The 15746-nt window shown below is 36.8% G+C and overlaps 1 pseudogene; it reads right to left on the bottom strand.

The window, feature by feature from the left end:
* Positions 1 to 10886: 10886 nt before the first annotated feature.
* On the bottom strand, positions 10887 to 11806 carry LOC143672926 (olfactory receptor 7A5-like; annotated as a pseudogene).
* Between the last annotated feature and the right edge of the window lie 3940 nt (positions 11807 to 15746).

Raw genomic sequence — 15746 nt, 5'->3', positions numbered from 1 at the left:
ATAGTGAAGAATAATAAATGACATAAGAGTAAAAGTGGAAAGGCAGAGAAAAGATCAGACCTAGAAAAGGAAAGCCCCAGCTATTGAAATAGTGGACACACAGAAATTGATATTAATTGTGGCAAATGTGAGTGTAATGTAGCTGAGAGAATGAACAAGAGTAAAACATAAACTACCTCTCAGGGAGATAGAATAAACTAGTATCAAGATTAAAATTGAGAAAAAATAGAATACTAGATAAGTCTCAAGTTGTCCTTTTAATATAATTAACTAGAGATAACAAAAAAAGTTTAAACAAAGATTAGACTCCCTGAAAGTTTTCAAGCTCTGCAAGTGCTTGCCATCTGAGGAATACAATTTGAGAATCTTGGACACTGAGAAACATTTTCCAGGTAGTTATGGTACATACAACTGGTCAGCCAGGAGATGTGGTTTTAGCCCAAATGAATGGCTCCATGAGATCCCTAGGTTCCAATTAAGGATATTATTATCATTTGGAAAAAAAAACTGTATTTGGGATTAATTGTGTCTTCCCTTTACCCTCATCCTGGGCAAATTCAGAGGCCAAACAAAAGTTGATAGCTTTATCCTTGTGGAATTGGCAGAGGACCAAGACCTGCAGCCTCTCCAATTTGGTCTGTTCTTCTCCATGTACCTTGTTACCTTCATGGGGAACCTACTCATAATTCTGGCCATCATTTCAGAATCCCACCTGCACTTGAACATGGTACTTTTTCATCTCCAATATTTCCTTTGCTGGGATGTTTCACCTCAAGCACCATCTCAAAAATGATGCTGAGCATCCAATGCAGGACAAATCTAGGGGTTCATGGTGAGCACTTAATGCAGTGGGTAACAGATGGCCACAGAGCAATCATAGGCCAACTCAGTTAGGAGGAATTCCTAAAAAGTGTAGGGAAAAGTACATCTGGGTGAGGTGACCACAACAGGAAATGACTTTGCTCTTGTCTATATACTCACAACCTCTTTTCAGATGGTGATAGAGTGAAAACAGACGTCAGGAAAAGGGAAGGTTTGAGAAGAATGAGTACATGGACATGGGTAAGTTGGAGCAACAGATGGTGGCCAGGATGATGAGCAGTTTCCCAAAGACAGTGACCAGGTACATAATCAGGAACCACCAAAAAAGGAAGGGTTGCAGTTCCAGTTCAGCTGAAGACCCCAGGAGAAGAAATTCTGAAAGTAGAGTTCTGTTGTCTGGTTCCATGAGTCTGATGTAGCTAGGAAGAAAGAGAAAAGGGTCATTACTGATTTTCATACAAACAGATTTTACTAATCTAGTGGACATGCTGTGTCTCTGTGTTACTTGCATGAAATTAATTTCTATACTTGGGTCATGTTGGTGGTCCCTTAGTTTTAGCTGTGATTATGATTTCCTGTCCCATGCTGTGCCTGTTCTTCTTTTGATGTTTCTATATTGAGAGTCAACTATATGCAAGATACTATCTAGGCAATTGGACACAAGAGGCTGCAGTCTGATGATGAAGAAAGAATGTATGTTAAATACATAAGAACCAAATAGCATGCCAAGGGATTATGTTTTCAAAAAAGGAAAAGAGGACCTGGAAAAAAGTTATAGAAAAATGGGGTATTACATTTGATGGTGTTCAGGCAAAACCAGAAGACAAAGTGACATTTTAACGGAGGCCTCCCAGATCAGAACTCAGAAGCTATGAGGAAATCTGGGGTAATGTGTGATCAGCTGAGAGAATATTCAGTCTAAAAGCTGTAGGAATAAGATAGTTTCCAATGTTAAAGATCAGCAATGTGTCTGTGTTCAGGACAGAGAGCAAAGTGTGAGTGATAAGAGATGGTGCCTGAGAAGATTAAAGGACAAGATGGCCTCTCTGCTGCTGGTAATTCAGGACAAATAGAGCTCCTTAACTACATGTTGTATATCTTCCCCCTTTATTAACATGGACTCTAAAGATTGTCACAAATAGAAATGAATGTTCCCCTGATTTTAAATTATGGATTTTCATGCGGACTCTATTATTTTGGAGTATGAACCAAAGTGCCTCTGCCCTGAGCACATGAAACACATGCAGACACATACATGCACTCACACTGCACAAAAGCACACAAAGACACATGGGCACAGAGAGCACACTGTGGCTTCTGTCACCTTGACCATGAAGTCCAAGACCTTAACCTTGCTTTGTACCTTCACTATCATGACCTAGGTTCAAAGCTCAGCACCTTTACACACCTGCTTCCCTCTGTCCAGGTTTCTCCCACTTGATGCAATTGGAATTTGTAACTCCCTCTCACCAGGAAAACTCTGCCTCCTCATTCAGGGATGCCTGAAGTAAGCACTTTGTGAACATTTTCTTTTAAAATCCCCATGGGAAGATAAGCTTCTTTCCTGCACTTAATTTGGATGGGAGGGTTTTTTACTACATTTTCCTTTTATTGTCTTTCATCTCTTTTTACCCTGGTAGACTGTTAACATCATAGGTATATAAAAGTATTCTATGTACTGGTCTCAATTGGCTACTCAGTTGTGTTAGTAGATGAATAAATGCATATTGTGTGAATGAAGAAAAGAATGTGGCTTCATAGGAATTTTCAATGATGAGAGAAAGAGAAGACTGAAGGCAGGCTAAAAATTTTTTGGAGAAATTGCTAGACACGTGTATGTCATATTCTGAGATGGTTCAAAATGATAAATTGTTTCTAATGAATTAAAATAGAAAGATGAATAATCATAGAAATTATCAAAAGGGAATGCATAAGATAGATATGTACAAAATCATTTCATGAAATTCTTTCTTAACTGTGTATTGCATGTGTGTGTATATAGTTATATTGATGTGTGTGAATCTGGGTGCATATGTGTTTGTGTATGTTGTGTATGTATAAGATGTGTGTAGTGTGTATTATGTATGCACAACAGTACATTGTGGATCACAATGTAATGCAAATCCCTCTTACTCTGGGGTATGGGCAAAAATACCTGAAAACTACTTTGTTACAGGCTGGAAAAGTCTAAAAGTCAGGTCTGCCCTTGCTAATGGGGAAAATGTCCTTGAATGGAGCCCAAAGAGCAGAGCAATTTTGAACAGAGAACAGGCAGCAGTGTGGGAGCTAAGGCACCTCTGGACTCAAGGGAGGCAAATGGAGCTGATGTTTTTGCTACACCTGCCTTGTCTTGGTCTCCCCATCATGCCTGTTCTCTCTGTTCTTCCTGAGTTTGTCTCAAGTTTATGAGATTACACTGGTTTTTATGTGGTTTGATAGTGAACGAAGTAGATCCTTTTTTCACTTTCTTTCTTGACATTGTGTCCTTCATTATTGTTGGGCTTTGGCTTGCAGTGGGCTTTTGATAATCCTTTGAGCACAATCAATTCCTGGTTTTAGACCCCACTCATTTCACAAAGAACTTCTGAGACTATTGCATACAAAAGCCTGCACATGCCGTGATTATCTATTTCACTCATGTGTCTTTCTTCATATATGTACACCTGAGAACTTAGTGTGATATGTACTTATTAAATTGTTCTCTAACTCCTCTAGATAAAACTAACATTTAAATGAATGATGCTGAAAGACGAGGGACCATGGCACCAGAAAGCGGTTGCCACAGCAAAGGCTACCCTATCCATTCTCTCTGGGAAACAGCCACAAGTATGTAAGAGGGTCCAGCCTGAATCAGCAGAGCCTTACCTGCTGACACAATGCAGAATTTAGCCCCAGGAGGAGTTCTGCAGAGAAAAACACAAATCCAAACCATACACGGCTACAGTGATAAAAGCATTACCTTAAAATGTTTATTTTGGGAGGGTCTGTTACACAGCCATTGTTAACTGATGTAATGATCCTTGTGTACAGTATGTAAGGCACTCAAAATAATCAGTGAAAGCTTATTTTGGGGATTCCTTCAGATGTTTGAAGACCACATTCATAATCACACTGTATGCTGGTTTGAAACGATGTATGTCCCCTAGAAAAGCCAGGCTTTAATCTAAATCCCATTTTATAAAGGCAGAATAATCCCATTCAATAATGTATGTTTGAAACTGTAATCAGATCATCTCCCTGGAGATGTGATTTAATCATGAGTGATTGTTAAGCTGGATTAGATGACTATGTCTCCACCCATTTGAAGTGTGTCTTGGTAAGTTTCAGGAGTCCTACAAAAGAGGAAACATTTTGGAGAATGAAGGAGATTCAGAGAGAGCAGATCAGAACAACATAGCTGAAAGAAGCAGAGTCCACCAGCCAGCGACCTTTGGAGATGAGAAAGGAAAATACCTCCCAGGAAGCTTCATGAAACAGGAAGCCAGGAGAAGAAGATAACAGATGACATGGTGTTCACCATGTGCCTTACCAGATGAGAGAGTAACTCTTACTGTGTTTACCATGTGCCCTTCCAGCCAAGATAGAAACCCTGAACTTCATCAGCCTTCTTGAACCAAGGTATCTTTCCCTGCATGCCTTTGATTGGACATTTGTATAGATGTGCTTTAATTGGAACATTTTCTCAGCCTTAGAACTATAAATTAGCAACACTGTTTGCTGGTTTGAAAGGATGTATGTCCCCTAGAAAAGCCAGGTTTTAATCTAAATCCCATTTTATAAAGGCAGAATAATCCCATTCAATAATACATGTTTGAAACTGTAATCAGATCATCTCCCTGGAGATGTGATTTAATCATGAGTGGTTGTTAGGCTGGATTAGGTGACTACATATCTCCACCCATTTGAAGCGGGTCTTGGTAAGTTTCAGGACATTTAAATAGTATTAATTGCCAAATTTTTTAAAACCAGATAGACCTGGTTTTGAATCTTAGACATACCATGAGTTTGCTGATAAACCTTGATAGGAAGTGAAATAGACTACATGTTAACACCTTCACTGATACAGTAGGGAATATGGAATCCATCATCCTAAGAAGGTTTGCCCAGGATCAATATATGTAAAAAGCTTTGCCCAATTCCTTCCTGCTAATCAATGGGTGGTTATCAACAATAATATAAGAAGGCTGATTTTTCTTCTAATTCTCAAATGTCTCATTATTTCCATACTATGTGTCCCCAATTCTTTGGTTCCATATCCCCATAACTAATGATGATTTAACTTCCTACTGTGTAATTTTCTCAGACTCTTTTTATATTCTTTTCCCTGAAACTATAGGTAAAGAGGTTTAGCATGGGCCTGACCATGGTGTATAACATGGAAGCTGGTGCACTTAAATGTGTGTTGTGTGTAGCAGCAGAACTAAAGAACACACTAGGCTTGTACAATAAAATTAAGGATACCACCACCAGGGGAGACACACAGGTGAAGAATGTTTTGTACTTACCCTGAGATGAAGAGATTGCACATATGGAGATAACATTCATTCATAGGTGGAAAGGACCTCAGCAAGAAGACCCAAACCCAGTAGTCTACTTGTAAAATAAAACATTATGTCATTGATAAAAGGGTTTGAACAAGGAAGCTGGATGATCTCATTAAGTTCACAGAAAAAGTATGAGTTTCCAAGTGTGCACAAACAGAGAACTGCAACACCATTAAGCCGTTTAACCAAGAAATTCAGGGCACTCATGATCCAGGACCACAAAACCACCAAGACACAGAGCTGGGGATTCATGTCAACCATGTAGTGCAGGGTGTCAGATGGCCACAAAGTGTTCATAGACCATCAAGCTCAAGATGAAATCCTCCAGCACTGCAAAGTGTAAGGAAGAGTACATCTGAAACAGCCTGCCTAGGAAATGGCTTTGCTATGTGATTTGATATTCAACAGCATCTTAGGGGTGGTGGTGAAGATAAAACAGATAACAGAACAGGACAGGTTTGGAGAGTGCTTTATAACATGAAAAGTCATTGGTTTTTGTCAAATGCATTTTCTGCATCAGTTGAGATTATCATGTGATTTCCCCCTCATTCCATTAAGAAAATTTATGGCCTTGATTTTCTTACATTGAACTCTTTTCCATCCTGCAATAAATCCCATTCGGTGATGGTGGATATTTCCTTCAATATTCTGTTGTAATTGATTTGCTAGCATTTGTTGAAGAGTTTATACTTATATTCATTTGTTTATCTTGTAATGTCTTCATATAGCGTCAGTATCAAAAAACATTAGCCTATAGAATGAGTCAGAAAGACTTCCCTCCTTTTCTATTTTGAAGAGTTTGTGAACTGTTGGAAATATTTTTTTTTTGATGTTTTGATTGAATTCACCAATGAAATTCTCTGGTCTGGACGTCTATTTGTTGGGAGGTTTTTGATTACTGATTCAATCTTTACTTTTTATGTCTATTGAGATCTTCTTTTTTTGAGTCATTTAGGTAAGTTGTGAGTTTCTATGAATTTGTCCATTTCTCCTAGATGATCTAGATTGTTGACATGTTATTTTATATCCTTTAATGATCCTTTTTTCATTTTTCATGATTAGAATCAATGTCCAAAATTTCATGTTGAATTTAAGTCATTTGCATTCTCTTTTTTTTCCTTTTCAGTCTAGCTAAATGTTTTCAATTGTATTGATATTTTCCTAGGACCAGTTTTAGTGTCACTGATTTTTAAAATTGTTTTTCTATTAACCTTCACTCTAACCTTTATGATTTCCTTCCTTCTACTAGCTTGAGTTCAGCTTGCTTTTCTTTTTCTAGTTCCTCCAAATGTGAATTTAGGTTATGAATATGCAATCTTTGAACTTTTTAATATGGACATCCATAGTTCTAAATTTTTTTCTGAGGATTTCTTTCACAGCATCCCCAAAATTTGGTAAGTCATTCCCTTTTCATTTGTCACAAGATATTTCTTAATTTCCCCTGTGATTTTTTCCTTAACCTTTTGATTGTTTAGGATTCTGTTGTTTAACTTCCATCTATTTGAGTATTTCTTATTTTGTTCTCTTCTGGATTTCTTGCTTCATTTCATGGTTGTCAAAGAGACACTTTTTATAATTTCAGTCTTTTAAATAACCGACACTTGTATTGTTTACTACTATGTGGTCTATCCACATAGATGGAGAATGATCCATGTATATTATAGACAAATACATATCTTGCTGTTGGGTGGATGTTTTGCATATTTCTGTTATGTGTAGTTCATTTATAATGTTGTCTGAGTCTGGTTCCTTATTGATCTCCTGCTTAGATTTTCTATCTGTTTATGAATGTAGTGTAATTGAAGTCACCAACCATCTATTTCCCCCTTGAGTTTTGTCCATGTTTGTTCCATGGATTTTGGAGCACTGTGACAAGATTTATTTATGTGTACAGTTGTTATGTTGTCTTATTGTATTGATTTATTTATCAATACATATAATCATTCACTGTTTTTGGTCATTGATTTTTACTTAAAGTCAATTTTATCAGATATTAGTTAAGGCAGTACAGCCTCTTTCATTTACTATTTGCTTGGAATATATTTTCCATCCTTTCAGTTTTGAGTCTTATGGGCCTAACTTTTGTCTCTTGTAAACAAATTATAGTTGTGACATGTTTTTTTATCTATGTGCCAACCAGTGTCTGCTGACTGGAGAGGTTAAGTCATTTGTATAAAAGTAATTACTAATAAGGCAATAGATACTTTACTCATTTTGTCACTTGTTTCTTATACATTTTATGCCTTTATTGTGCCTAATTTCCTCTAATGCTGCCTTACTTTGAGTATAAATGATTTGTTATAGCAATGCAAATTGATTCTCTTCTGATTTTCCTTTCTCTGTTACTTCAGATATATTCTTTGTGGTCACCATGGGGTTTGTATATAATATACCTTAACTTCAACAGCCTACACAATCTCTGTCCTTTGTCTATCTGCTTCCCTCTTTAATATTTTTCCTGTCAAATATTAGCTCTTTATGTATTTCATGCCTAATAACTTAGAAATATGATGACTTCTTCTGCAATTGTATTTAGGGGGACTTCTGTGACCAGACATATGTTGCACAGCAGTACTGAATAGGTATAAGGGCTGAGATCACATTGCACAACTGTAAGTCTCCCATGACATGGAGGTTGGCGCTACTCCCCCAATGGCATGGCAGGTTGATTTGAAAGACATACTGTGTTTATTGAATAGAAAACTAAGTACAGTTAAAAAGTCATTTTCTACACTAATTGATCCATAGATTCAATGTAATACCAATTAAAATACCAACAATTTACATTGTAGTATAGAAAAACAAATAATGAAATTTATTTGGAAGAGCAGGATGACCCAAATAGCTAAAAATATATTGAGAAAGAAAAATGAAGTGGGAAGACTCACAACACCTGACTTTAAAACATATTACATAGCTACAGTGGTCAAAACAGAATGGTACTGGCATAAATATAGGTATATAGAGCAATGAAATCAAATTGAATATTCATAAATTGACCTTCTCATCTATGGACTATTGATTTTTGATAAAGTAATCAAGTTAACTCAACTAATACAGAGCAACCTCTTCAACAAATAGTGCTTGGAGAATTGGATATCCATGTCCAAAAGTATGAAAGAGGACCCCTTTCTCACACCTCATTCAAAAATTAACTTAAAATGAATCAAAGACCAAAACATTAGAGCTACAGTCATAAAATTTCAGTAGGGAACTATCTTAAGGACCTTGTTGATAGTCAGTGGATTCCTAGACCTTACACCCAAAGTGTGAGCAATGAAAGAAGTCAAAGATAAATGGTATGTTATGGTCTGGTACATGTGTCAACGTGGCCAAGTGATGGTACCTGTTTTTCTGGTTGGGAAAGTGTTGGTCTGTCTGTTGCTATGAGGACATTTCATAGAATTAAATCATGATCATATCAGCTACATCCACAGCTGATTACATTTGTAATCAGCCAAAGGGGAGTGTCTTCTGCAATGAGCAATGCTTAATCTGATCACTGGAAGCCTTTTAAGGAAGATTCAGAAGAGGCAGACTCTTCTTGTTTGTCTGGTGAGCCACTCCTATGGAGTTCATCCAGATTCTCCATCTGAACCATCAGCTTCAGAGCCTGCCCTATGGATTTTGAACTGTGCATTCCCGTGGTCATGTAAGACACTTTTATAAATTTTATATTTGTGAATGTTTGCTGTTGATTCTGTTTCTCTAGAGAACCCTAACTAATACATGGTATTTCCTTAAAATGGAATACTTCTTCACCTCAAATGGCTTTCTCAGAAAAATTAAAAAGCAACCTACACAATGGGAGACAGTATTTGGAAATGACATATCATATAAGGGTTTACTATCCAGAATATATAAAGAGATGTTACAATTGAACAACAAAAAGACAAACAATCCAATTTAAAAGTTGGGAAAAACATAGACACTTATCCAAGAGGAATATAAATGGCTCCAAAGTATATGAAACAGTGTTCAACATCACTAGAAATTAGGGAAATTTAAATCAAAACTATACTGAAATATCATCTCACACATACTTCAATGGCCATGAAGGAGACCTGGGTTCAATTCCTGGACAACACCCCCCCCCCAAAAAAAAGATGACAAGTACGGGAGAGGCTGTGGAGAAATATCACATGCATTCACTATTAGTGGAAATGTAGAATAGTACAACCCTCTGGAACGTATTATGGGGGTTTCTCAATAAGCTAGGTATAGAATTGCCATATGATCCAGCAATCCTATCACTAGGTATATACTTAGAAGAACTGAATGCAGGGACATGAACAGGCATTTACAAATCAATGTTTATAGCGGTATTGTTCACAGCTCCTGTTAGAAAGAGCCCCATACCTGAAGGAGCACAAATATCCAATTGTGGAGGAGAAAAGAATTTATTCACAATCTTGTAAGAGTGGGCACTGAGCCAAACACAAAATGATGGCTGGTGCACCAAACATGTGAACGCTGAAATGGTTATACTTGTGCATAGTTAGCACCCCCTTCCCTGTTTCCCCACTGATGAAATAGTCCAGATTAAATAGAGTCTATCCACATAATCTAACTAATTTGAACTTGCTGCCCAAGGTTCCCTCTTTGATTACAGTTTACATTTTAATGACCCTGGCCATCAAAGATTAGGAGCTGGTTCTAAGCTTATGTCAGTGGTCCTCCCTTCTCCCTGCCAGCATCGCCTTCTGTGAAAGGTAAACTTAGCTTGACTCTTACAGTTGGCAAGATGGAAAACAGCCCCAATGTCCATCAATGGATAAGAGGATAAACAAACTGTGGCATATACATATGATGGAATATTACACAGCTGTAAAATGGAATAAAGTCATGATACATACAACAACCTGGATGAATCTTGAGGACATTAAATTGAATGTAACTTATATGAAAGAGTAGCAATGGCTTCCATCCCTCACAGCATGAGCTACAAAATATCTTTTCTTCACAGTCTATCTAATAGTTGGGTGTACTGAAAAGAAAACAGGAAGTCTTTGGAAAATTTGAAAGAGATACAATCACCCTTCCTCCTGAAGTACACTCAAGTATAAGTAAGTTTGGCGTCCACCATGCAGTCTACATGATATGGTGTGACATGGATGAGGTGGACTGAACCTTAACAGGCACTTCTCTCTCTTTCCAGTTTGTGATCCTGTGTTAGAGAGGATGGTGAACTAGCAGGCACAGTGCATATGTAACCAATACTTACTGGAAAAGCTTCCTACTGAACTGCAGAAAATGGTGCGTGGCCAATCCAACAATTTCAATGGTGTCTTCTTGATTATGCAACGTTCCTGCTGATAGCAGAAGTATTACCTTTCCTGGTTGGACTGTTTTTCTGTGTTTTCTACTTGGAAGACATACCTCTAACTTATTCAAAAAATGTTAATCAGACTCTTGTTGTAAACCAAGAGTATTATGACTTATATCTCCCAGTATTTAACCTATGAATGAAGAGTAAATTTATGAACCTGAGGTAAAGGATCCTTATACACAGAGACTTTCTCAGCAGAAAATTGCTTTTAGGGCATGCTTAATTTCCTTGTTTCTAAGACTATAGATAAAGGGGTTCAGCATGGGAATGACCACTGTGTACATCACAGAAGTTATCGCACTTGCCCTTAAGTTTTGGGTAGCAGCAGAACTAAGAAACACTTCAAAACCTGTACCATAAAAGAAGGACACCACTGAAAGATGAGACCCACAGGTAGAAAATGCTTTATACTTACCTCCATGAGATGAAATGATCAAAATGGAAGATATAATCTTAGTGTAAGAGAAAAGGATGCCAGTGAGTGGAATAACACCCAGAATTCCACTTGCAAAATATATCACTAGGTCGCTGAAGTAGGTGTCAGAACATGCAAGTTGGATTACTTGAGTAAGTTCACAAAAGAAGTGAGGAGTTTCTAACTCTGTACAAAAAGTCAATCGCAAAACCATTAGGCATTGTAAAAGAGAGTACAGAGCACTCAACATCCATGAAGCAAGCAGCAGGAGAGCACAGAGCCTGGAGTTCATGATGACCATGTAGTGCAGTGGGTGACAAATGGCCACAAAGCAGTCATAGGCCATCATGGTTAAGAGAAAGACATCTATTCCCCTGAAAACCATGCAAAAATATATCTGGATGAGGCAGTTTCCATAACTTATACTTTTTCTCTCTGTCCTGATGTTTACCAGCATGTTTGGGGCATTGGAGGAGGTGAAACAGATGTCTGCAAGGACAGGTTAGCAAGGAAAAAGTACATGGGCATGTACAGGTGGGGGTCAGAGATCGTGGCCAGGATGATGAGCAGGTTCCCAATGAGAGTGACCAGGTACATTGTCAGGAACAGAGCAAATAGGAGGTGTTGAATTTCTGTGTCTTCTGAGAGTCCCAGGAGGATAAACTCTGAAACACGTGTTTCATTCTCTGATTCCATGTAAATCATGAAACTGCTGGAGCAGAGACCAGAACAAGGCAAGTTTAGGTACGAGCAGCTCTCAGGAAATTAACATAAATGCTATGGTTTGTATTGCAAATATATTAGCTTAATTATTTTTATTAATCATATAGAGATTTAGTGCCTTTTATCCAAAAATGTCAGGGCAAACAAATGTTCCTACTTCTCCTTGATGTTATTGCTAAGAAGCCATCCTTGCCCATAATTTTAACTTTATCCCAAGGCAATATGTTCTACTTAACTTTATCCCAAGGCAATATGTTCTGCCTCAAATGCTCTGGACTTTTTTTCATTCAAAAGTCATTCAACCAGATATTTTGCACTATGTGATGAACTAGTTGGGTCATGGATATTGGTGATGGTTGGACAAAATTTTTATTGTCATCAATATTGCTAAATTGCACAATGAAAATGGATAGAATGAGAAGTTTGAGTTGCATATAGATTATTACAATAAAATTTAAAATAAATGAAAATTTTCTATGTGTATAGATAGAAAGATCAATACTGTTAATATGCCATTTCATCTACATCTGATCAATGCTTTCAATTGAAACCCATTCCCAATGTCAAGAAGTTAGTTTGCTGATATTTGATAAAATAATTTTAAAGTTTAGAAGAAAAGGCAAAAGTCTTAGATTACATAGAGAATGCTAAAGAAGAATGAAGTTGAAGAATACACAACTGGAATATACAATACTATCTGATTTCAAGTCCAACTACTAGGACACAACGATTAAACCATGTTGTATTGGTAAAATAGACACATGAACTTATCTGTGAGAACTCAACAGATGCAGAATGTAGATGTTAGGAAACTCAAAAACAGACCCACACAAATGTAGTCAACTGACCTTTGGCAAAGGACAAAAGCAATTTAATGGAAAAAGTAAAATCTTTCAATAAATGCTGTGGGACAATGGCATATAAATATACAAAACCAAAAGGAATGTAGCCAAAGATTGCATACATTTCACAAAAAAAAACACTCAAAATGAATCCTGTGCTCAAAATTAAAATATCTCTAAAATAAAACATCCAAGAAAATCTAGTGGCCTATGCTTTGGTAATCAGATTCTAGAAACAGCATCCTAATCATGATCCATGACAGAGGACATTTATTAATTAGACTTCATTAAAATATAAAACTTATGCTGTATGATAGATATTGATAAATGACTTTTATTCATACATATGAAGAATCGTTAGCACCCATCTAAAGAAAGATAAAGCCCAATTGAAAAACTGGGCAAAAATTCTGAAGAGGAACTGAAATGAAGAAGATATTCAAGTGGCAAATAGGTATGTGAAAAGAAGCTCAACATCAATGGTCATTAGGGAATTGCAAAATTAAACTGCAGTGATATAGCATCACACACCTATAAGAATACTTGAGGACCTAAACAGTGACAACACTGTGGCCTATTGATAATGGGGAGCAGGACAGACTCTCATTCACTGCTAGTGAGAACTCAAAATGCTTCAGTCAGAAAACAGTTTGGCAGTATTTAGGAAAACTAAACTTAATCTCACCATTCTGTCCAGAAATTGTGTCCTTAACTATCCAGCTGATTTGATAACTTAAATCCATACAAAAACCTATGCATGAATGTTTTATAGCAGCTCCAAAATCTGAAAACAACCAAGATATCCTTCAAGATCAATGGTTTAACACAGTCAACTGTATCTATACAATGGAGTATTGCTCAGTGATAAGTATGAATATTCCCTCTAGTCTCAAAAGCCAAGCATACATCTAACATGATTACTGGACATTGAAACAAAGCAGTTTAAACATCCTACATAAGTATAATTTCAAATATATGACTTTCTGGATTAGTCCAAATAATAGAGACACTAGAATGAACACTGTTTTCAAGGGATTGGAAAGAGGGAAGGAAGGTTGAATAGGTGAATCAAAGAGCACTTTACAGAGCAGTGAATCTATTCTCTATAATTATATAATTATAGACATCTGACATTATGGATTTTTTAAACTGATGTTTACAAAACAAAGGATATCCGTTAGTATATGCAAAAAAAAAAAAAGATTAATTGTCCGGATAATAGGAACTTCAGGATGGAATGCAAAATGTGATAAAACAATCTAATTGTGTTACAATCATGTGAAATATGCCCACTGAGGGGATGTAGGGAAAAGGTGCTGAATTGTTAATACTGAATATAAATGGAGTCTGGAAAATAAAGGGGACAGAAACTGCATAAGTACTGTAGTTTCATGGATAAAGCTTATCTTACCAGAATGTAGGTTGACAATTCTATAACGTCTGCATATGTATACAAGAATCAAGTCATTAAGTAGATGATGTCAGGTGATGAAAGCACGTTTCCCACTGCAGAGTGGGTGGTTAACCTTAAGTAAGGCCAGGACAATAAATATTCCACCTGGAAATGGTTTAGAGTGAGATGCATCAGCATGAGTAGGTTAATATAGATAAAAGGTTACATGAAAAACATATCTATGGGTCTCTCTATATGCGCAACTTGGCAGACATGCAAGTTTTTTTTTACTCTGTGTTTGGAGAACACTTTGATGTCCTAGTAACATGGAGTACACATAGTGCCCAGACCTTTATTTTAACACCATTCTTCAATACAAGTTTCCTTGGAGAAATGGCTGATCATAGACCTGGAATAGAAATAAACAGGAAGAGTGTGGAGCATCTTGTACCACTAGAAGTTAAGTAGGTACTAAAATGAAGTATTCAAAGATTGAGATAAATCCAAGAAACACACAGCACCTCTGAAAGATATCCCATTGCCCAAACTGAAATAAATCTCACAACAAAATAAATAAAGTAGTGTCGTATCACAACCCAAAGTATAAAATAAATGTCATACATCTATAATGATTTAAAGAAAATATGTAATATACATGTAGGAAGACAAAAATCTCCCATACAGATGTATGCAAAGCTTTATGGAGATACTGCTGTCTCAAGAACGTGAGTTGATTCCCACTCCTAAAGTGTGTCTTCAAGTACTAACCCCCTTCCAAAGGTGATATTTTGAAAAGCAGGAAAATGAGGAACTTTAAAGTGGGGAAACCTGGCAAGCATTGTTGATGAAAGCCTACATCTACAGGGAAAAGCAACATTGATGGGATGTGCCCTGGATACATAATGTAACAAAAATAGAATTTTATCTCTGATGTCTTCCTCCATAACCCATAATCCCAGTCTAATCATGAGGAGAACATCAAACAACTTCCAACTGAGGGACATTTTGCAAAATACATTGCAGCACCCCTGAAACATATCCAGGTCATCAAAAACAAAGAGAGTCTCAGAAACTGTCATTTATAACACATAGATGTAATGTGGTATTGCGGATGGAAGATGGTCAGAATAAGCAAAAATCGATGTGATTTTCTGGAAACTGTCTCTATACCCTTGCAATTTTTAAAAAAGTCTCACACTGCTTTTCAAAATTATTAATTTATTCATTTATTTGTTTATTTTTACATGGGCAGGCACAGTGAAGCATTCTGTTACTGAGCTACCATTGCATGCACCCACTGTTTTTTAAAATTATATTTATGAAGAAATAAAATTATTGGTAAAATGCATGATCTAGGAACAAACTCTGAGCCTCATTCCAGATGTGAGTGTATGCTTTGGAAAAGAATATGACTCTGCTGTAAGTCTCAGTTCATCTCCCATAAGATCAGAACAGAGATATAAGTTTCATTTAATAATTGACAGAATTAAGAAAAAATAATGACTATAGCATGTCCAACATTGTGCTTGGTACTAATGAAGAATATTTGTATATACTGTGATTCAACCCCACCTATACTCATTCCCCAAACCTCCAAGCCCACTGCCACTGTGCCATTTCCAGCCTTCATCACTTCACCAAGAATTTGACAACAGAAACTGATGTAGAACTCTCCACA

This window comes from Tamandua tetradactyla (assembly GCF_023851605.1).
Source record: "Tamandua tetradactyla isolate mTamTet1 chromosome 22 unlocalized genomic scaffold, mTamTet1.pri SUPER_22_unloc_2, whole genome shotgun sequence".
NCBI classification, from domain to species: Eukaryota; Metazoa; Chordata; class Mammalia; order Pilosa; family Myrmecophagidae; genus Tamandua; species Tamandua tetradactyla.
The sequence above is the reverse complement of the archived record's forward strand: the minus strand, read 5'-3'. Positions and strand labels throughout refer to the sequence as shown.